This window comes from Ranitomeya variabilis, chromosome 1 (assembly GCF_051348905.1).
Source record: "Ranitomeya variabilis isolate aRanVar5 chromosome 1, aRanVar5.hap1, whole genome shotgun sequence".
NCBI lineage: Eukaryota > Metazoa > Chordata > Amphibia > Anura > Dendrobatidae > Ranitomeya > Ranitomeya variabilis.
The window spans coordinates 773,784,595-773,808,947 of record NC_135232.1 but is presented as its reverse complement, the minus strand read 5'-3'; positions in this window follow the sequence as shown (position 1 = coordinate 773,808,947).

Below are 24,353 nucleotides of genomic sequence, written 5' to 3'. Positions count from 1 at the left end.
CAGCCAAAGAGGAAAACAACAGGGAGTAAACAAAACGCTGTCTCTCAGGTCCAGACTGTAATCCTTGGGGGTTCAGCAGGTAAAGGTGGAATGTTTGGCCTCTCAACAGAGGACCCGCTTACAGTTCATGGGTTCCAGGATCTGTGAAGATGTCACCGCTGAGTGCTCCGCAGTGTGGGAGCTGGGAACAATCTGGATGTCAGCTTCCAAGAGAGGGGTAATCCAGGGAATCCTCTATATCGCATCAACAGGAGGACGCCAGCACACACAGACTTCTCTCTGCACAGAGAAGTTTCCCGGGCTCTCCTTCTTCTCTCCCTCCTTCCTGGTCACATGACATAACAGGGGGGAGTTTAGCCAATACAGTTTGTTTCTCTGTAATCACATTCGGCATACGTATAACTTCTGGCCACACGGGGGCAGTGTCTGTCACAGATTCTTCTATGTCAATGATAACAGAACAGGCACAGCCGGCCAGCTCATTACACAGTCCCCTCTTAAATTTAAGTAATGAATCACTCATTACAACATCATACGGCAGAGAGTTCCATAGTCTCACTGCTCTTACAGTAAAGAATCTGCGCCTGTTATTATGCTTAAACCTTCTTTCCTCCAGACGTAGAGGATGTCCCCTTGTCCCTCTCTCAGGTCTATGATTAAAAAGATCATCAGGAGAAGGCTCTTATTTTCTGGGGCTGCTTTGCTGCATCTGGCAAAGGGTGTCTAGAATCTGTGCAGGGTACAATGAAATCTCAAGTCTATCAAGGGATTCTAGAGAGAAATGTGCTTCCCAGTGTCTGAAAGCTTGGTCTCAGTCGCAGGTCATGGGTCTTGCAACAGGATAATGTTCCAAAACACACAGCTAAAAACACCCAAGAATGGCTAAGAGGAAAACATTGGACTATTCTGAAGTGGCGTTCTATGAGCCCTGACCTAAATCCTATTGAGCATCTTTGGAAAGAGCTGAAACGAGGTGCAGAAGTCTCATTGACATTTACAGGAATTGTTTGATTGCAGTGATTGCCTCAAAAGGTTGTGTAACAAAATATTAAGATAAGGGTACCATCATTTCTGTCCAGGCCTATTTCATGAATTTTATTTATTTTTTAAATTCTGTGGAAAAGCAATGTCTGACTTTCATTTCTTCATTTTCACAGATTTTTTATTTATTATTACTTTTGTCAGATTCAAATGTGATCATTGTGGGTTTTTCTGTCATTAAACGAGGGGTACCAACAATTTTGACCACGTGTGTAAGCCACTGACTCCACCAAATACTTAATTTTTCTTTAGGAATGATTTCTATGTACATCCCTGTGAACAATATTGGAGATATAATTTAATGTCAATTATTTGTATCCTATCCAGAATTATAAAACCCTCTTTAGCGTGCAGCTGTATGAGAACACCCAGCTAAGCAGGGGTGGGGCAAGCCCCAAAGGCTGTGAATCACCGATCTCTCACCTTGACCAGCTCAGTGCAAGAAAAAGGCTTTCATGCATTTATTGAGTCTTGCTGAAACTGCAGACACCTTCTAAAACATTCCTGAAACAAAATTCCATAAGAAGTGATGGAGATACTATATGTCCTAGCTGTACATTGTGTATATTTCGCCTTACAACAAACAAAACTAATACCATAAAATTACTATTTTATTAAATTATTTAAAATACAATAATATCCTAAAACTTTACCACCAGGCAAAAAATACTACACTAAATAACACTCACATGAAACGGTAGGGGGGGAGGGGTATGGGTATCCCTATTGTGTCCTACCCGTCCCTTCCTAATCCCTACCTACCTGCGGAGGTTGGCACTCTCTTGAACGCAATATGGCGCCCCCGCTCCTCGACGGCTTACCCTATTATCCCTAATAAACCCTAATATAAACATCCAATGGGGGATACCTATATAGTACCTCAACCCTAGAATCCCGTACCCTTACAGGTATTCAACCTTTCACAAAAACTATAGGGATAAATAATTGCAGAACACCATAACCACATTAAATCTAGTGCAGAATTGAAACAATGAAAAAATGATGAAAAAGAATGATCTGGTACATACGGTCCTTATATGACCACGTATATATGCAGCGCCCCAGAGTCCTGGTCGTTGCAGTACTGTGGCTCCGCCACTAAGGGGAGCTATGGTACGTCTGATGGCACTGAAGGAGTTCATCTGATCAGGTATCACAGACACCAATACATTTCACCGCCGGGCCTCCAGGGGGAGCTAAGGGTTCTATTTACTAGGCCACTCTCCACACACTGGTAAAACTGGGGGTCAGGCAGGAAGTTAGACAGAAAGCTGACTGGGTTGGAACCAGGCAACACCTTGTGGCAGAGGGTGTTGCAGGGGAAGATTCGGTAGGGTCCCTGTCAGGGGTGGGATCCTGACAGAGGCTTGGCAACCTGAGAGAACGTAACGGGACCATGCCGGCACAGTATAGCGGCGGTGCCCAAGGAAGGATTAGAAGCGAGATAGATTGTGCTGAGTGAGAAACGAGATCAAAGCAAGAAGGAGAATACCAGTAGGGGTCGTGCTGTAAGACCGAGGCAACATCCTACTGAGGCGCAAACAACCGGTGGCCGGAACGCCGAAGGAAGTATTTCTATATACAGCTTCAGGCAATACTTCGAACCTACGGCAGGACAGTCAGTCTCAGGCGGGCTGTCTCACCTAAATCACCTATGCAGTCTTGGGGGGCAACTTGTGGAGAGGGGCGACTCTAGGGTCCCGGAAGAGCTCCGAGCCTACCCGTCAAACGGGTGCCGTCCTAACCATAACAACAGGGAGGGACGGAAGATTAGCAGAACATCAACTAATCGTGTTGTGAGGGAACTTAAGAAACAGACACAACAGTTGTGGGGACTTTCCGTAAGCACAGCAGGGAAGGACCGCAACACATAGCGCTAGAAGGAAGGCACAGATTTCCACCTGTAAAGAGAACTCTGGAGGTGCCATCGGACCGGCTGGACTTGCGCAGCCTGGTTATTCGGATTCCGGACTGAGGACCTAGAGATCTTCAGTAAAGAGGTAAAGAGACTGCAACCTGGTGTCCTCGTTATTTACTGCACCGCACCACCACCACTATCCACATCTATCATTCACTGTACGTCGCCTCCCCACCAGCGGGGTCACGGACCGGGCCTAGCCACCGTGACAACCCCACAGCAGAGACTCAGAGGCCCGGTACCGGGTACCCCTCAGCCCTGCGGCGGTGGGGGCGCTACATATATATCTAGCAAATCCCTAGGGTGATCCCTGCCTGTCAGCGGAGGTTGGCACCCTCTTGGCAATGTGGCGCCCCTGCAGTATCTCTTTTCTAAGATTTATTGATTTGCAGCCCCTTAACAGACCAATTCCATACTATATATTCTATACAGTGTTATCTCAGCATGCTCTTAGATGTCCCTTAAGGTACCGTCACATTAAGCGACGCTGCAGCGATAGCGACAGCGATCCCGATCACTGCAGCGTCGCTGTTTGGTCGCTGGAGAGCTGTCACACAGACCGCTCTCCAGCGACCAACGATGCCGAGGTCCCCGGGTAACCAGGGTAAGCATCGGGTTGCTAAGCGCAGGGCCGCGCTTAGTAACCCGATGTTTACCCTGGTTACCAGCGTAAAAGTTAAAAAAACAAACAGCACATACTCACCAGCGCGTCCCCCAGCCTCTGCTTCCTGACACTGACTGAGCTCCGGCCCTAACAGCACAGCGGTGACGTCACCGCTGTGCTTTCACTTTCAGTTTAGGGCCGGCGCTCAGTCAGTGTCAGGAAGCAGAGGCTGGGGGACGCGCTGGTGAGTATGTGCTGTTTGTTTTTTTAACTTTTACGCTGGTAACCAGGGTAAACATCGGGTTACTAAGCGCGGCCCTGCGCTTAGTAACCCGATGTTTACCCTGGTTACCAGTGTAAAATATCGCTGGTATCCTTGCTTTTGCTGTCAAACACGGCGATACACGGCGACCTAGCGACCAAATAAAGTGCAGACCTTCTAGCAGCGACCAGCAATTTCACAGCGGGATCCAGATCGCTGCTGCGTGACAAATACAGCGATATCGCTATCCAGGTCGCTGCAACGTCACGGATCGCTGGCGATATCGCCTAGTGTGACGGTACCTTAAGTTAGATATTTTGCGGAAGTATCCTTGAGCATTATCATTAATGTGTTGTTGCGATGTCTCTCAACTTCCCAGAGTTCTTTACAACTCCACTGAGACCTTTTTCATGTATCATACAGTTTTACAGTTTCATCTCAGCATAGTCCCACAAACTCCACATCTTGATTAATTATTGTACTGTACTCCACAGAAAAACTGACACCAATTAGTTTATACCCCACTCGGGGAACTAATCACTAGCAGACTGATAACACCAGAAAAAGATTTTTGGTCTAGTTTATCTGTGTATTGCAAATGTATATATGCCCAACTAAAAAAAGTCAGAGACCAACAAGGTGATAGCCCAAATCCTCATTGCTCCCACTTATCTGTAATAATATATCGACGCGTTTCCCTCCCCGATGTAGTTCATCAGGAGGCATATGGGGTTATCAGTGTCTTCTGACATCAGATTCACATAGCGCCTGGTTGCAGGGGTCATTACCTTATGGCCTTGAGGTCTTTAAATAAACATACAGCCAAGCTAGGGTAACATCACAAAGGAGAGAAAACTAAGGCTCCTGTCTGCACGCCTACCTCCATTTTCCCGTGCACATTACCTCCATAGTAGATCAGAGGGATATTCCCTGTACTATATTCAAAGCGCTTTCAATTATGCACCCTGTGTTGTATTCAGACCAAAGCGCCCTCCAGGCAATTGCGATCAAGAGGGTGCCAACCTCCGCTGACAGGCAGGGATCACCCTAGGGATTTGCTAGATATATATATGTGGTCATATAAGGACCGTATGTACCAGATCATTCTTTTTCATCATTTTTTCATTGTTTCAGTTCTGCACTAGATTTAATGTGGTTATGGTGTTCTGCAATTATTTATCCCTATAGTTTTTGTGAAAGGTTGAATACCTGTAAGGGTACGGGATTCTAGGGTTGAGGTACTATATAGGTATCCCCCATTGGTGTGTATATTAGGGTTTATTAGGGATAATAAGTTAAGCCGTCGAGGAGCAGGGGCGCCATATTGCGTTCAAGAGGGTGCCAACCTCCGCAGGTAGGTAGGGATTAGGAAGGGACGGGTAGGACACAATAGGGATACCCATACCCCTCCCCCCCCTACCGTTTCATGTGAGTGTATTTAGTGTAATATTTTTTGCCTGGTGGTAAAGTTTTAGGATATTGTTGTATTTTAAATAATTTAATAAAATAGTAATTTTATGGTATTAGTTTTGTTTGTTGTAAGACGAGGTTTATACTAATCCAGACATATAGCGAGTATACATTGTGTATATTTCCAAGATCCCCAGAACACGGAGAATGCACGCCTGTGTCTTGATATGCTTTAGCACCCATGGATATCGATATACATAGAACAGCTGGTAGAAACCAGATCCAATGGCACCAAAACCGACTCTCTAGGGCTGTCTATTAAGGAATTATAATCCATCTTAGGTTTTGGAGTTTTTAGCTGTATAGGCAAGGGGATGGGATTTAGGTTCAGCCCAGAAGGCCAGAGGGTAGTGACCCGACAGGATTAGAGGCTAGTGTAAGGTCATGGGGTCTCCCTCTCTCTTATGCATGAAGTCGAGAAATGTGTTGTGAAGGACCGAAGAACCAGCTAGCAGACCATGCCCTCTGCATTCCAGCGCATACATAGTCTAACATCTAACCGGTAATTGATATGTTTACAGTATATCTTTTGTCCTACCACTGTTATTTTTGCATATCTAACCATTGTATATGTATAACCATTTTATATATAGTGTATTTGTAACACCCCAGGTTCCTGGTTGTTACAGTGGCATTGCTTTCCTCACAGGGAGAGAGATGTCACGCTTGGAAGCAAGGGAAGATCTCTTCTATCAGGTAAACACAAACATACAACAAGTTCTCACTCCAGGCCAGAAAGGGGAGCTCTAAACTCAGTTTTCAGGGGAACTTCCCTTGATATACAGTGCCTTGCGAAAGTATTTGGCTCCCTGGATTTTTTCAACCTTTTCCCACATATCATGCTTCAAACATAAAGTACCAAATGTAAATTTTTGGTGAAGAATCAACAACAAGTGTAACACAATTGTGAAGTTGAACGAAATGTATTGGTTATTTTAAATTTTTGTGGAAAATCAAAAACTGAAAAGTGGGGCACGCAATATTATTCGGCCCCTTTAACTTAATACTTTGTTGCACCACCTTTTGCTGCAATTACAGCTGCAAGTCACTTGGAGTATGTCTCTATCAGTTTTGTACATCAAGAGACTGAAATTCTTGCCCATATTCCTTAGTAGGGTTGAGCGACTTTCATTTTTTAAAGATCGAGTCGGGTTTTGTGAAACCCGACTTTGTCCAGAGTCGAGTCGAGTCGAGTGCAGTCGGCCGATTATCGATAAAAGTCGGGGATCGACCGAAACACGAAACCCAATGCAAGTCAATGGGGAAGCATAGTCGGCAGTGAGTGGAGGCCAGGAAAACACCTACAGTGCCCATTTTAATGCCAAAAACATCCATTCTTGTTTCTGAAGCTTGTCAATCTTAATTAACTCTATAATAATAGTTGGGCATTGGAACTTGGGGGTCATTTGGCAAAAGTTGTGGGGGGTAGGGCTGGTTCAAGGTTTTAGTGGGCCCAGGAAACGTGGACTACGTCACGGCGGTGGAGCAGGGAAAGGTAAGTATTTCAACGTTGCAAGTGCTGTGATCCTGAGCAAGCAGGGGGGGCCCACTCGTTCGCATTGGCACTGGCACAGGGCCCCTCAAAGTACAGCGGTGTGTTTGCATGGCGGGGGCGCCTCCCACCAGCAGCGACACTTTTGCGTACTCTGAGGGGCCCTGTGCCAGTGACGTCGCCAACGAGTATGCCCCCCCCACCTGATGAAGGAACCTGCACTTTCATCTGCACCTTCCTCTTTGTCCCTGTGTAAGGTGGTATAACATGCGGGAAGGGGAACCTGTTGTGAATTAGACTTTTTTGGCTCCCTCTAGTGGTTACTAGTGATATGACTCTGGGATTTCCTTCCCTCTGTCTGCACCCAGCTGGGTCGTTACTTCAGGGGTGTTGCTATATAAACCTCCTGGAACCTTAGTCCAGTGCCTGGCATCGGTGTTATCAGACACATTCTGTTTGCTCCTGTTTGCTGGTCCTGGTTCGTGCTAAATTAAGCTAAGTCTTGCTTCTTTGTTTTTTGGGTTATTTGTTTGCTATCATTTTTGTCCAGCTTGTACCTAATGTGATTCCTGACCTTGCTGGAAGCTCTAGGGGGCTGGTGTTCTCCCCCCGGGCCGTAAGACGGTTCGGGGGTTCTTGAATTTCCAGTGTGGATATTTTTGATAGGATTTTTTGCTGACCATATAAGTTATCTTTCTATATTCTGCTATTAGCTAGTGGGCCTCTCTTTGCTAAATTCCTTGCTCATTCTTATGTTTGTCTTTTCCTCTTACCTCACCGTTATTATTTGTGGGGGCTTCTATCCAACTTTTTGGGGTATTTCCTCTGGAGGCAAGAAAGGTCTCTCTTTTCCCTTCTAGGGGTAGTTAGCTCTCCGGCTGGCGCGGGACGTCTAGGATCAACGTAGGAACGTTCCCCGGCTGCTGGTATTTGTGGTGCTAGGATTAGTTATATGGTCAGCCCAGTTACCACTGCCCTATGAGCTGGTTTTCTGTATTTACTGACTTAGCATTATTCCTGAGACCCTCTGCCATTGGGGTCATAACAGTATGCCAGGCCAATATTGAATGTTTAAAGCATTGCAGAAGTGGGATAATAAGAAAGGAAATTCTGAGTTTTTTTTTTTTTTTCCTTCCTTCTCTTCCTCCCCTTTACCTTTGAGTGGCGTGTGCTTGCTGCAGACATGAATGTGCAGACCTTGATTACAAGTGTTGACCAGCTGGCAGCTCGTGTGCAGGGTATACAAGATTTTGTTACCAGTAGTCCTATGTCTGAACCTAAAATACCTATTCCGGAATTGTTTTCTGGAGATCGATTTAGGTTTAGTAATTTCAAGAATAATTGTAAATTGTTTCTTTCTCTGAGACCCCGTTCATCTGGAGATTCTGCTCAGCAAGTTAAAATTGTTATTTCTTTTTTACGGGGCGACCCTCAGGATTGGGCTTTCTCGCTAGCGCCAGGAGATCCGGCATTGGCGAATATTGATGCGTTTTTTCTGGCGCTCGGATTGCTTTACGAGGAACCCAATCTTGAAATTCAGGCAGAAAAAGCCTTGCTGGCTATTTCTCAGGGTCAGGATGAAGCTGAAGTGTATTGCCAAAAATTTCGGAAATGGTCCGTGCTTACTCAGTGGAATGAGTGTGCTCTGGCCGCAAATTTCAGAAATGGCCTTTCTGAAGCCATTAAGAATGTGATGGTGGGTTTCCCCATTCCTACAAGTCTGAATGATTCTATGGCGCTTGCTATTCAAATTGACCGGCGTTTGCGGGAGCGCAAAACCGCTAATCCTCTGGTGGTGTTGTCTGAACAAACACCTGATTTAATGCAATGTGATAGAATTCAGACTAGAAATGAACGGAAAAATCATAGACGTCAGAATGGGTTGTGTTTTTACTGTGGTGATTCTACACATGTTATATCAGCATGCTCTAAACGCCTAACAAGGGTTGTTAGTCCTGTCGCCATTGGTAATTTGCAACCTAAATTTATTTTGTCTGTGACTTTAATTTGCTCTTTGTCTTCTTACCCTGTTATGGCGTTTGTGGATTCAGGTGCCGCCCTGAGTCTTATGGATCTGTCATTTGCCAAGCGCTGTGGTTTTGTTCTTGAACCGTTAGTAAATCCTATTCCTCTTAGAGGTATTGATGCTACGCCATTGGCGGAAAATAAACCGCAGTTTTGGACGCAGGTGACCATGTGCATGACTCCTGAACATCGGGAGGTGATTCGTTTTCTTGTTCTGCATAAAATGCATGATTTGGTCGTTTTGGGTCTGCCATGGTTACAGACCCACAATCCAGTCCTGGATTGGAAGGCAATGTCTGTGTCAAGTTGGGGCTGTCAGGGAATTCATGCTGATTCCCCGCCGGTGTCTATTGCTTCCTCTACTCCTTCGGAAGTTCCTGAGTATTTGTCTGATTATCAGGACGTATTCAGTGAGTCCAGATCCAGTGCTCTGCCTCCTCATAGGGACTGTGACTGCGCCATAGATTTGATTCCAGGTAGTAAATTTCCTAAGGGAAGATTATTTAATCTGTCAGTACCTGAGCATGCCGCAATGCGTTCATATATCAAGGAGTCTCTGGAGAAGGGGCATATCCGTCCATCTGTCATGAATCCCCAATGGCTAGGGATAGCACAGGACAAGCAAAGTATAACAAATATCGGACGAGCTCTAGGGTGATGGAACCTGGGCTGACCGCTGCCCTACGCCTGACAAACGCAACTAGAGATAGCCAGGGAGCGTTCCTACGTTGGTTCTAGACGCCACGCACCAGCCTAAGAGCTAACTAGTACTGCAGAGAAAACAAGACCTCACTTGCCTCCAGAGGAATTAACCCCAAAGGTATAGTTGCCCCCCACATGTATTGACGGTGAAATGAGAGGAAGGCAAACACATAGAGATGATGTATATAGCTTTAGCAAATAGAGGCCCGCTGAAAACTAGAAAGCAGAATGATACAAAAGGGGACTGAGCGGTCAGCAAAAAACCCTAATCAAAAAAACCATCCTGAGATTACAAGAACCCATGTGCCAACTCATGGCACATGGGGAGAACCTCAGTCCACTAGAGCAACCAGCTAGCATAGAGACATTCTAAGCAAGCTGGACCAAAAACCAAACAACTGAAAATCAGCACTTAGCTTATCCTGAAAGATCTGGGAGCAGGTAGGCAGGAACCAAACAGAGCACATCTGAACACATTGATAGCCGGCAAGGGAAATGACAGAAAGGCCAGGTAAAATAGGAAACACCCAGCCTCTGATGGACAGGTGGAAACCAAAGGGCGCAACCCACCAAAGTCACCCAGTACCAGCAGTAACCACCAGAGGGAGCCCACCAACAGAATCCACAACAGTACCCCCCCCTTGAGGAGGGGTCACCGAACCCTCACGAGAACCCCCAGGGCGATCAGGGTGAGCTCTATGGAAGGCGCGGACCAAATCAGTCGCGTGAACATCGGAGGCGACCACCCAGGAATTATCCTCCTGACCATAACCCTTCCACTTAACCAAATACTGGAGTTTGCGTCTGGAAACACGAGAATCCAAGATCTTTTCAACAACATACTCCAATTCTCCCTCCACCAGCACCGGAGCAGGAGGCTCGACCGAAGGAACAACGGGCACCTCATACCTCCGCAACAACGACCGATGGAACACATTATGAATAGCAAACGATGCTGGGAGATCCAAACGAAAAGATACAGGGTTAAGAATCTCCGAGATCCTATAAGGACCGATGAACCGAGGCTTGAACTTAGGAGAAGAGACCTTCATAGGGACAAAACGAGAAGACAACCACACCAAGTCCCCAACAAGAAGTCGGGGACCCACGCGGCGACGGCGATTAGCAAACTGCTGAGTCTTCTCCTGAGATAACTTCAAATTGTCCACCACCTGATTCCAAATCTGATGTAGCCTGTCCACCACCACGTCCACTCCAGGACAATCCGAAGATTCCCCCTGACCAGAGGAAAAACGAGGATGAAACCCCGAATTACAAAAAAAAGGAGAGACCAACGTGGCAGAACTAGCCCGATTATTAAGAGCAAATTCGGCCAGTGGCAAAAAAGCAACCCAGTCATCCTGATCAGCAGAAACAAAACACCTCAAATAAGTTTCCAAGGTCTGATTAGTTCGCTCCGTCTGGCCATTCGTCTGAGGATGGAATGCAGACGAGAAAGACAAATAAATGCCCATCTTGGCACAAAACGTCCGCCAAAATCTAGACACAAACTGGGATCCCCTGTCAGAAACGATATTCTCCGGAATCCCATGCAAACGAACCACGTTCTGAAAAAACAAAGGAACCAACTCAGAGGAGGAGGGTAACTTAGGCAAGGGCACCAAATGAACCATCTTAGAAAAGCGGTCACACACAACCCAGATAAAGGACATTTTCTGTGAAACCGGGAGATCAGAAATAAAATCCATGGAAATGTGCGTCCAAGGCCTCTTCGGGATGGGCAAAGATAACAACAACCCACTAGCCCGTGAACAGCAAGGCTTAGCTCGAGCACACACTTCACAAGACTGCACAAAGGTACGCACATCCCTAGACAAGGAAGGCCACCAAAAAGACCTGGCCACCAAATCTCTTGTACCAAATATTCCAGGATGACCAGCCAACACAGAAGAATGGACCTCGGAGATGACTCTACTGGTCCAATCATCCGGAACAAACAGTCTTTCTGGTGGACATCGATCCGGTTTATCCACCTGAAACTCCTGCAATGCGCGTCGCAAGTCTGGGGATACGGCGGACAATATTACCCCATCCCTAAGGATACCAGCAGGCCCAGTGTCTCCAGGAGAATCAGGCACAAAACTCCTGGAAAGAGCATCTGCCTTCACATTCTTTGAACCTGGCAGGTATGAAACCACGAAATTGAAACGAGAAAAAAATAATGACCAACGAGCCTGTCTAGGATTCAAACGCCTGGCAGACTCAAGGTAAATGAGATTCTTGTGATCAGTCAAGACCACCACGCGATGTTTAGCACCCTCAAGCCAATGACGCCACTCCTCAAATGCCCACTTCATGGCCAAAAGCTCCCGATTACCCACATCATAATTGCGCTCGGCGGGCGAGAATTTTCTAGAGAAGAAAGCACATGGCTTCGTCACCGAGCCATTAGAACTTCTCTGTGACAAAACCGCTCCCGCTCCAATCTCGGAAGCATCAACCTCCACCTGAAAAGGAAGTGAAACATCTGGTTGACACAACACAGGAGCAGAAGAAAACCGGCGCTTAAGTTCCCGAAAGGCCTCCACGGCCGCAGGAGACCAATCAGCAACATCAGCACCCTTTTTAGTCAAATCAGTCAAAGGTTTAACAATACTGGAAAAATTAGCAATGAACCGACGATAAAAATTAGCAAACCCCAAGAACTTCTGAAGGCTCTTAACAGATGTAGGTTGCGTCCAGTCACAAATAGCCTGAACCTTAACGGGATCCATCTCAATAGTAGAAGGAGTAAAAATGTACCCCAAAAAAGAAATCTTCTGGACTCCGAAGAGACACTTTGAGCCCTTCACAAACAGAGAATTGGCCCGCAAAACCTGAAACACCTTCCTGACCTGTAGAAAATGAGACTCCCAGTCATCAGAAAACACCAAAATATCATCCAAATACACAATCATAAACTTATCCAGATATTCACGGAAAATATTGTGCATAAAGGACTGAAAGACTGACGGAGCATTGGAGAGTCCAAAAGGCATTACCAAATACTCAAAATGGCCCTCAGGCGTATTAAATGCGGTTTTCCACTCATCACCCTGTTTTATCCGCACCAGATTATACGCACCACGAAGATCTATTTTAGTGAACCACCTAGCCCCCTTAATGCGAGCAAACAAATCAGTAAATAATGGCAATGGATACTGGTATTTGACTGTAATCTTATTCAGAAGGCGATAATCTATACAAGGCCTCAGGGAACCATCTTTTTTTGCCACAAAAAAAAAACCTGCTCCCAGAGGGGACGAAGATGGACGAATATGTCCCTTTTCCAAGGACTCCTTAATATAATTCCGCATAGCAGTATGCTCTGGCAGTGACAGATTAAATAAACGACCCTTAGGGAACTTACTGCCAGGAATCAATTCTATAGCACAGTCACACTCTCTATGAGGAGGGAGCGAATTGAGCTTAGGCTCCTCAAAAACATCCTTATAATCTGACAAAAACGCAGGGATCTCCGAAGGAGTCGATGAAGCGATAGAAATCGGAGGTGCATCATCATGAACCCCCTGACATCCCCAGCTTAGCACAGACATTGTTTTCCAGTCCAGGACAGGATTATGAGTTTGTAACCATGGCAGACCAAGCACTAGTACATCATGTAAATTATACAGTACAAGGAAGCGAATCACCTCCTGATGAACGGGAGTCATGCGCATGGTCACTTGTGTCCAATACTGCGGTTTATTCATAGCCAATGGTGTAGAATCAATTCCCTTCAGAGGAATAGGAACTTCCAGAGGCTCTAGACTAAAACCGCAGCGTTTAGCAAATGACCAATCCATAAGACTCAGGGCAGCGCCTGAATCCACATAGGCATCGACGGAAATGGAAGACAGTGAAAAAATCAGAGTCACAGACAAAATGAACTTAGACTGCAGAGTATCAATGGCAAAAGATTTATCAACCCTTTTTGTGCGTTTAGAGCATGCTGATATAACATGAGCTGAATCACCACAATAAAAACACAATCCATTTTTCCGCCTATAATTTTGCCGTTCACTTCTGGACTGAATTCTATCACATTGCATAGTCTCAGGTGCCTGTTCAGAAGACACCGCCAACTGGTGCACGGGTTTGCGCTCCCGTAAACGCCGATCAATCTGAATGGCCATAGCCATAGACTCATTCAGAACTGTAGGCGCAGGGAACCCCACCATAACATCCTTAGTGGCCTCAGAAAGACCATTTCTGAAGTTTGCAGCCAGGGCGCACTCATTCCACTGAGTAAGCACCGACCATTTCCGAAATTTCTGACAATATATTTCCGCTTCATCATGCCCCTGAGAGAGGGCTAATAAAGCCTTTTCAGCCTGAATCTCTAGGTTAGGTTCCTCATAGAGCAATCCCAATGCCAGAAAAAACGCATCCACACTGAGCAACGCAGGATCCCCTGGTGCCAATGCAAATGCCCAATTCTGAGGGTCGCCCCGTAGGAACGATATAACAATCTTGACCTGTTGAGCAGGGTCTCCAGAGGTGCGAGATTTCAAAGAGAGAAACAATTTACAATTGTTCCTGAAATTCAGGAAGGTAGATCTATCTCCAGAAAAAAACTCTGGAATAGGAATTCTAGGTTCAGACATGGGAGTGTGAACAACGAAATCCTGTATGTTTTGAACCTTTGCCGCGAGATTACTCAGGCTGGAAGCCAAACTCTGGACATCCATGATAAACAGCTAAGATCAGAGCCATTCAAGGGTTAAGAGGAGGTAAGAAGCAGCTAGACAGCAATTAAGGGCTAGGCAGCAAAACTCTGAAGGAAAAAAAAAAAAAAATTTTCCTTGAACACTTCTTTTCCTCCTGCTTCAGCCCAAACAATTAACACTTTGTGGGCCGGCTATACTGTCATGAATCCCCAATGGCTAGGGATAGCACAGGACAAGCAAAGTATAACAAATATCGGACGAGCTCTAGGGTGATGGAACCTGGGCTGACCGCTGCCCTATGCCTGACAAACGCAACTAGAGATAGCCAGGGAGCGTTCCTACGTTGGTTCTAGACGCCACGCACCAGCCTAAGAGCTAACTAGTACTGCAGAGAAAACAAGACCTCACTTGCCTCCAGAGGAATTAACCCCAAAGGTATAGTTGCCCCCCACATGTATTGACGGTGAAATGAGAGGAAGGCACACACATAGAGATGATGTATATAGCTTTAGCAAATAGAGGCCCGCTGAAAACTAGAAAGCAGAATGATACAAAAGGGGACTGAGCGGTCAGCAAAAAACCCTAATCAAAAAAACCATCCTGAGATTACAAGAACCCATGTGCCAACTCATGGCACATGGGGAGAACCTCAGTCCACTAGAGCAACCAGCTAGCATAGAGACATTCTAAGCAAGCTGGACCAAAAACCAAACAACTGAAAATCAGCACTTAGCTTATCCTGAAAGATCTGGGAGCAGGTAGGCAGGAACCAAACAGAGCACATCTGAACACATTGATAGCCGGCAAGGGAAATGACAGAAAGGCCAGGTAAAATAGGAAACACCCAGCCTCTGATGGACAGGTGGAAACCAAAGGGCGCAACCCACCAAAGTCACCCAGTACCAGCAGTAACCACCAGAGGGAGCCCACCAACAGAATCCACAACATCCATCCTCTTCCCCTCTTGGTGCGGGATTCTTTTTTGTGGCTAAGAAGGACGGATCTTTGAGACCTTGTATTGACTATCGGCTACTGAATAAAATCACTGTAAAATTTCAGTATCCTTTGCCTCTCTTGTCGGACTTGTTTGCCCGGATTAAGGGTGCCAAGTGGTTCACCAAGATAGATCTTCGTGGTGCATACAACCTTGTGCGCATTAAGCAAGGTGATGAATGGAAGACTGCATTTAATACGCCCGAAGGTCATTTTGAGTACTTGGTGATGCCTTTTGGGCTTTCTAATGCTCCCTCAGTATTTCAGTCCTTTATGCATGATATTTTCCGGAAGTATCTGGATAAATTTATGATTGTTTATCTGGACGATATTCTGGTTTTCTCTGAAGATTGGGACTCACATGTGGAGCAGGTCAGGATGGTGTTTCAGGTTTTGCGTGAGAATGCCTTGTTTGTTAAAGGCTCAAAGTGTCTCTTTGGAGTACAGAAAGTTCCCTTTTTGGGGTTTATTTTTTCCCCTTCTGCTGTGGAGATGGACCCAGTCAAGGTCCGAGCTATTCATGAGTGGACTCAACCCACGTCAGTTAAGAGTCTTCAGAAGTTCTTGGGTTTTGCTAACTTCTACCGTCGTTTTATCGCTAATTTTTCTAGCGTTGTTAAACCTTTGACGGATATGACCAAGAAAGGTTCTGATGTTGCTAACTGGGCTCCTGCAGCCGTGGAGGCGTTCCAGGAGTTGAAGCGCCGGTTTACTTCGGCACCTGTTTTGTGCCAGCCTGATGTCTCACTTCCCTTTCAGGTCGAGGTGGATGCTTCTGAGATTGGGGCAGGGGCCGTTTTGTCACAGACAGGCCCTGGTTGCTCGGTAATGAGACCATGTGCTTTCTTCTCTAGGAAGTTTTCGCCTGCTGAGCGGAATTATGATGTGGGCAATCGGGAATTACTGGCCATGAAGTGGGCATTTGAGGAGTGGCGTCATTGGCTCGAGGGTGCTAAGCATCGTGTGGTGGTCTTGACTGATCACAAAAATTTGATGTATCTCGAGTCTGCTAAACGCTTGAATCCTAGACAGGCCCGCTGGTCATTGTTTTTCTCCCTTTTTTGACTTTGTGGTCTCGTATTTACCAGGTTCAAAGAATGTGAAAGCTGATGCTCTTTCAAGGAGCTTTGTGCCTGACTCTCCTGGAGTCACAGAACCTGTTGGTATTCTTAAAGAAGGAGTTATTTTGTCAGCCATTTCTCCTGATTTGCGACGTGTGTTGCAGAGATTTCAAGCTGGTAGACCTGACTCTTGTCCCCTGACAGACTGTTTGTGCCTGATAATTGGACCAGCAGAGTCATTTCCGAGGTTCATTCCTCGGTGTTGGCAGGTCATCCGGGAATTTTTGGCACCAGAGATCTGGTGGCTAGGTCATTTTGGTGGCCTTCCTTGTCACGGGATGTACGGTCATTTGTGCAGTCCTGTGGGACTTGTGCTCGAGCTAAGCCTTGCTGTTCCCGTGCCAGCGGGTTGCTCTTGCCCTTGCCTGTCCCGAAGAGGCCTTGGGCACATATTTCCATTGATTTCATTTCTGATCTCCCGGTGTCTCGGGGTATGTCTGTCATCTGGGTGGTATGTGATCGCTTTTCAAAAATGGTCCATTTGGTGCCTTTGCCTAAGCTGCCTTCCTCTTCCGATCTGGTTCCTGTGTTCCTTCAGAATGTGGTTCGTTTACACGGCATTCCTGAGAATATTGTGTCTGACAGAGGATCCCAGTTTGTTTCCAGGTTCTGGCGATCCTTTTGTGCTAGGATGGGCATTGATTTATCGTTCTCGTCTGCCTTTCATCCTCAGACTAATGGACAAACTGAGCGAACTAATCAGACTCTGGAAGCTTACTTGAGGTGTTTTGTTTCGGCAGATCAGGATGATTGGGTGACCTTCTTGCCGTTGGCTGAGTTTGCCCTAAATAATCGGGCTAGTTCCGCTACTTTGGTTTCGCCATTTTTCTGCAACTCTGGTTTCCATCCTCGTTTTTCCTCGGGACATGTGGAGCCTTCTGACTGTCCTGGAGTAGATTCTGTGGTGGATAGGTTGCAGCAGATCTGGAATCATGTGGTGGACAACTTAAAATTGTCACAGGAGAAGGCTCAGCGTTTTGCCAACCGCCGCCGCGGTGTGGGTCCCCGACTTCGTGTTGGGGATTTGGTGTGGCTGTCTTCTCGATTTGTTCCTATGAAGGTCTCCTCTCCTAAATTTAAGCCTCGCTTCATCGGTCCTTACAAGATATTGGAAATCCTTAATCCTGTGTCCTTTCGCTTGGATCTTCCGGTTTCGTTTGCCATTCACAACGTGTTCCATAGGTCTTTGTTACGACGCTACGTTGTGCCTGTGGTTCCTTCTGCTGAGCCTCCTGCTCCGGTGTTGGTTGAGGGCGAGTTGGAGTACGTGGTGGAGAAGATCTTGGATTCTCGTCTCTCCAGGCGGAGGCTTCAGTATTTGGTCAAGTGGAAGGGTTATGGTCAGGAGGATAATTCCTGGGTGGTTGCCTCTGATGTGCATGCGGCCGATTTGGTTCGTGCCTTTCACGCTGCTCATCCTGATCGCCCTGGTGGTCTTGGTGAGGGTTCGGTGACCCCTCCTTAAGGGGGGGGTACTGTTGTGAATTAGACTTTTTTGGCTCCCTCTAGTGGTTACTAGTGATATGACTCTGGGATTTCCTTCCCTCTGTCTGCACCCAGCTGGGTCGTTACTTCAGAGGTGTTGCTATATAAACCTCCTGGAACCTTAGTCCAGTGCCTGGCATCGCTGTTATCAGACACATTCTGTTTGCTCCTGTTTGCTGGTCCTGGTTCGTGCTAAATTAAGCTAAGTCTTGCTTCTTTGTTTTTTGGGTTATTTGTTTGCTATCATTTTTGTCCAGCTTGTACCTAATGTGATTCCTGACCTTGCTGGAAGCTCTAGGGGGCTGGTGTTCTCCCCCCGGGCCGTAAGACGGTTCGGGGGTTCTTGAATTTCCAGTGTGGATATTTTTGATAGGATTTTTTGCTGACCATATAAGTTATCTTTCTATATTCTGCTATTAGCTAGTGGGCCTCTCTTTGCTAAATTCCTTGCTCATTCTTATGTTTGTCTTTTCCTCTTACCTCACCGTTATTATTTGTGGGGGGCTTCTATCCAACTTTTTGGGGTATTTCCTCTGGAGGCAAGAAAGGTCTCTCTTTTCCCTTCTAGGGGTAGTTAGCTCTCCGGCTGGCGCGAGACGTCTAGGATCAACGTAGGAACGTTCCCCGGCTGCTGGTATTTGTGGTGCTAGGATTAGTTATATGGTCAGCCCAGTTACCACTGCCCTATGAGCTGGTTTTCTGTATTTACTGACTTAGCATTATTCCTGAGACCCTCTGCCATTGGGGTCATAACAGGAACCTTACTTTCAGCAGGGTCAGATTCTGGCTGTGTAGAGTGCAAGGGGAATGTAGTGGTCTAGGTCAATGTACCAGCAGACTCATCTAGCAGTGGCTGGGCAATGGGCAGGATGAGGAGGAAACAGATATAGGGCCAAAGAATAAAGTAGGCTAAATGCAGTTCAAAATTGGTAACAGGACTAAACAGGCGGCATTGCTTTGTTCAGTGGAGTAGCAAACCCAGGAGCAGCAGACACTGTTTTAAGGGCCCAACCACACTAATAGGCCAAATGCAGTTTAATATCTGCTACTGTAGGCCGAAAGCCAGAAGGTTGAAGCTCAGCTTTTTTCAGTTGAGGACAAACACCATGGAGGGGCAGACACCGTTAGTAGGCCCTAACCGCCAATTTTTAAAAACACAGCACTTAATGAGAGCCAGACGGTTGAAGCTCAGCTTAATTCAGTTGAGGAAAAACACCAGGCAGGGGCAGACACCGTTAGTAGGCTCTAACCACCAATTTTTAAAATAACAGCACTTAATGAGAGCCAGAAGGTGGAAGCTCAGCTTTATTCAGTTGAGGACAAACACCAGGGAGGGGCAGACACCGTTAGTAGGCCGTAACCAAAGTTGAAGGCCAAATGCAGTATAATATCTGCTACTGTAGGCCGAAAGCCAGAAGGTTGAAGCTCAGGTTTTTTCAGTTGAGGACAAACACCATGGAGGGGCAGACACCGTTAGTAGGCTCTAACCACCAATTTTTAAAATAACAGCACTTAATGAGAGCCAGAAGGTTGAAGCTCAGCTTTATTCAGTTGAGGAAAAACACCAGGGAGGGGCAGACACCGTTAGTAGGCCGTAACCAAAGTTGAAGGCCAAATGCAGTTTAATATCTGATACTTTAGGCCAAAAGCCTAAAGACTGAAGCTCAGCTTTATACAGTTGAGGACGACACCAGGGAGCGGCAGACACCGTTAGTAGGCCGTAACCACCAATTTTTTTAAAAAAACAGCACTTAATGAGAGCCAGAAGGTTGAAGCTCAGCTTTATTCAGTTGAGGTCAACACCAGGGAGCAGCAAACAGAGGTATTAGGCCCCAACCAGCAATTAAAAAAAAAAAAAAATTAGAGCCAGAAGGTAGAAGCTCAGCTTTATTCAGTTGAGGACAAACACCAGGGAGGGGCAGACACCGTTAATAGGCCCTAACCACCAATTTTTAAAAACACAGCACTTAATGAGAGCCAGAAGGTGGAAGCTCAGCTTTATTCAGTTGAGGACAAACACCAGGGAGGGGCAGACACCGTTAGTAGGCCGTAACCAAAATTGAAGGCCAAATGCAGTTTAATATCTGATACTTTAGGCCAAAAGCCTAAAGACTGAAGCTCAGCTTTATTAAGTTGAGGAGAACAACAGGGAGCGGCAAACAGAGGTATTAGGCCCCAACCACCAATTTTTGGTTAAAAAAGCACTTAATGAGAGCCTGAAGGTTGAAGCTCAGATTTAGACAGTGGAGGACAATTTGAATTAGGGACTGCAGACAGACTTAGTAGGCTGTCCCCTGTGGACCATGCATCCACCACATTAACCCATTGCGCCGTAATGGACACGTAACCTTCCGTGGCCATGCCTACAGGTCCATGCGTCTGTTGTCTGGTGCAGCTTTGTACTCCCAGATTGCCAGAGTGCATGGACAATGCGGTCTTTTACATGCTGGTGGAGGGTTGGGATGGCTTTTCTCGCAAAAGAAGTGTCGACTGGTTAGCTTGTAGCGTGGTACAGCGTAGTCCATCATGGCTTTATTAATATTAAATAAAATATATAAATAGGCTCTATGAACTTTTAAATAGGTTCCAGGGGTACACGGGCAGCATTGATGTGGTCAGTGGAGGAGTATTGCAAGGAGGGACCGTAGACAGGCTAACGAAGGCCTAAAATAACAAAAAATAGGCTCATGGCAGTTTTAAATCGGTTACATGGATACACAGGCAGCATTGTGGTCAGTGGAGGAGTATTGCAAGGAGGGACCGCAGACAGGCTAACGAAGGCCTAACATAACAAACAATAGGCTCATGGCAGTTTTAAATCGGTTACATGGATACACAGGCAGCATTGTCGTCAGTGGAGGAGGAGTATTGCAAGAAGGGACCGCAGACAGGCTAAGGAAGGCCTAACATAACAAACAATAGTCTCATGGCAGTTTTAAATCGGTTACAGGGATACACAGGCAGCATTGTGGTCAGTGGAGGAGTATTGCAAGGAGTGTCTGACACAGTTAGTACTCCCCAAAAATAAATAGATGTTAATGTCTCGCAAAACAACAATAAATTAAAAAAGGGTGGCATGCTTAGGCACAGGGGTGGGCTCATCTGCAGAGTTTATGACAAAGTAATTTGGCAGTAAATTACTATTTACTGGTGTCAATATAGGACACTGACCCAGACTACTTTAACTAGCATCATAGATGTCAACAAATTGGTATTGTTTGTCAGGGCCAGGCATTGAATGATGTCAGCGCATAGACTAAACATTGGTGGAGCTGTGCGAGATAATTTTGAACGTGGTAGAGCACAGTTTGAGCTGGGGGGGGAACTCTCTTGTGGCCGGCGGTACCGCCCCAGGGCCCCTCATGTTACAACGGTGTGTCTGACGTTGGGTGCGCACCACCACCGCCAGAGACACTACATTGTACTATGAGGGACCCAGTGGCAGTGCCGTCGACCAAAAGCGGGCACACCCACCTCTTCAGACAAACAGCACTGTAACGGGTGCTTGCGCCAAGTGGCGAGACCACGGCCCCGTGGGGGGAGTTTTCCCATTGGGGGAGGTGTAAACATGTCGTATGCTGGACAAACAGCTGCTGCAAATTAAGAGATTGGAACACTCAGTAAGACCAGTCCACAAGCAAGCAATTTTTATAGGAAAGCTAGGTGTCAGCCGGGAAAGGTGGGGCAAAATAATTAGAAATCCAGGAGTGGTTCATTTTAATGAAGGTGAGATCATCCACATTTAGCCAGACGAGTCCTTTTTTCGGTTAATATTGAACCAGCAGCACTGAATACTCTTTCTGATAGCACACTAGCTGCTGGGCAAGCAAGCTCCTGCAATGCATATTCTGCCAATTCAGGCCAGGTGTCTAATTTTGATGCCCAGTAATCAAATGGGAATGACGGTTGAGGGAGAACATCGATAAGGGATGAAAAATAGTTAGTAACCATACTGGACAAATGTTGTCTCCTGTCACTTTGAATAGATGCTGCAGTACCTGTCCTGTCTGGGGTCATTGCGAAATCACTCCACAACCTGGTCAGAAAACCCCTCTGTCCAACGCCACTTCTGATCTGTGCACCTCTAACACCTCTGCCATGTAGCCCCCTGCAGCTTGTGTGAGAACCATCACCGGCGCTGTGTGCTGGGAATGCCTGAATCAAACGGTCTACAAGAGCAGCTTGTTTGGTTGCTAATATTTGTTCGAGGTTCTCATGTGGCATAATATTTTGCAATTTGCCTTTATAGCGAGGGTCAAGGATGCAGGCCAACCAGTAATCATCATCGCTCATCATTTTAATAATGCGTGTGTCCCTTTTGAGGATACGTAAGGCATAATCCGCCATGTGGGCCAAAGTTCCAGTTGTCAAATCTGCGGTTGTGCTGGTTGGAGGGGCAGTTACAGGCAAATCTACGTCACTAGTCTCCCTTAAAAAAACAGAACCCGGCCTTGCAACGCCACTAATTTCTGTTGGCCCAGGAGAAGCTTCCTCATTAAAAAAGTACTTATCCCCATCATCCTCCTCGTCCTCCTCCTCCTCTTCGCCCGCTACCGCGTCCTCTACACGGCCCTGACCAGACAATGGCTGACTGTCATCAAGGCTTTCCTCTTCCTCGGCTGCAGACGCCTGCTCCTTTATGTGCGTCAAACTTTGCATCAGCAGATGCATTAGGGGGATGCTCATGCTTATTATGGCGTTGTCTGCACTAACCAGCCGTCTGCATTCCTCAAAACACTGAAGGACTTGACACAGGTCTTGTAGCTTCGACCACTGCACACCTGACAACTCCATGTCTGCCATCCAACTGCCTGCCCGTGTATGTGTATCCTCCCACAAAAACATAACAGCACGCCTCTGTTCGCACAGTCTCTGAAGCATGTGCAGTGTGGAGTTCCACCTTGCTGCAACGTCGATGATTAGGCGATGCTGGGGAAGGTTCAAAGACCGCTGATAGTTCTGCATACGGCTGGAGTGTACGGGCGAACGGCGGATATGCGAGCAAAGTCTGCGCACTTTGAGGAGCAGGTCGGGTAACCCCGGGTAACTTTTCAGGAAGCACTGCACCACCAGGTTTAAGGTGTGAGCCAGGCAAGGAATGTGCTTCAGTTGGGAAAGGGCTATGGCAGCCATGAAATTCCTTCCGTTATCACTCACTACCTTGCCTGCCTCAAGATGTACAGTGCCCAGCCATGACTGAGTTTCATTCTGCAAGAACTCAGACAGAACTTCCGCGGTGTGTCTGTTGTCGCCCAAACACTTCATTGCCAATACAGCCTGCTGACGCTTGCCACTAGCTGTCCCATAATGGCACACCTGGTGTGCAACAGTGGCAGCTGTGGATGGAGTGGATGTGCGACTGCGGTCTGTGGACGAGCTCTCACTTCTGCATGAGGAGGAGGAAGAGGAGGAGGGGGGGCGAACGCCTACAGCCAACTCTTTCCTTGACCGTGGGCTAGGCAGAACTGTCCCAATATTGCTGTCCCCTGTGGACCCTGCATCCACCACATTCACCCAGTGTGCCTTGATGGACACGTAACGTCCCTGGCCATGCCTACTGGTCCATGCATCTGTTGTCAGGTGCACCTTTGTAGTCACAGACTGCCTGAGTGCATGGACGATGCGGTCTTTAACATGCTGTTGGAGGGCTGGGATGGCTTTTCTAGAAAAGAAGTGCCGACTGGGTAGCTCGTAGCGTGGTACAGCGTAGTCCATCAGCGCTTTGAAAGCTTCGCTTTCAACTAACCGGTAGGGCATCATCTCTAATGAGATTAGTCTAGCAATGTGGGCGTTCAAACCCTGTGTATGCGGATGCGAGGATGAGTACTTCCTTTTCCTAACAAGAGTCTCATGTAGGGTGAGCTGGACTGGAGAGCTGGAGATCGTGGAACTAGCGGTGGTGCCGGTGGACATGGGTGACTGAGAGAGGGTTGGAGATGGTATTCTTGCCGGTGCCCTACATGCAGTGTTTCCTACTACTAACCTGGTGATTCCCTGACTGCTTTGGCCTGGCGACGAAAGCTGCACAGATACTGCAGGTGGTGTGGGAAATGGTCGGCTTACAGGGAGGGAAGGGATGTAGCGTTGCTGACTAGCTTCATTGGCCGAGGGTGCTGCAACCTTTAGGGACGTTTGGTAGTTAGTCCAGGCTTGCAAATGCATGGTGGATAAATGTCTATGCATGCAACTTGTATTTAGACTTTTAAGATTCTGACCTCTGCTTAAGGTAGTTGAACATTTTTGACAGATGACTTTGATTATTTGGATGTTGTTTAAAAAAATGCCAGACTGCACTCTTTCTACTATCGGATACCTTTTCAGGCATTGCAGACTGAGCTTCTTTAACCGGATGGCCACGCTGTCCTCCAACAGGTTTTTGTTTTGCCACGCGTTTTTGGCCAGATACGGGCCCGGTAGATGGAACCTGTTGTGATGTTGATGCCTGCTGCGGCTCCTCCTCCGCTTCAGAACTACTGCCGCCTGCACCCTGTTCCCCCAATGGCTGCCAATCGGGGTCAACAACTGGGTCATCTATGACCTCCTCTTCTATGTCGTGTGCAACTTCGTCTG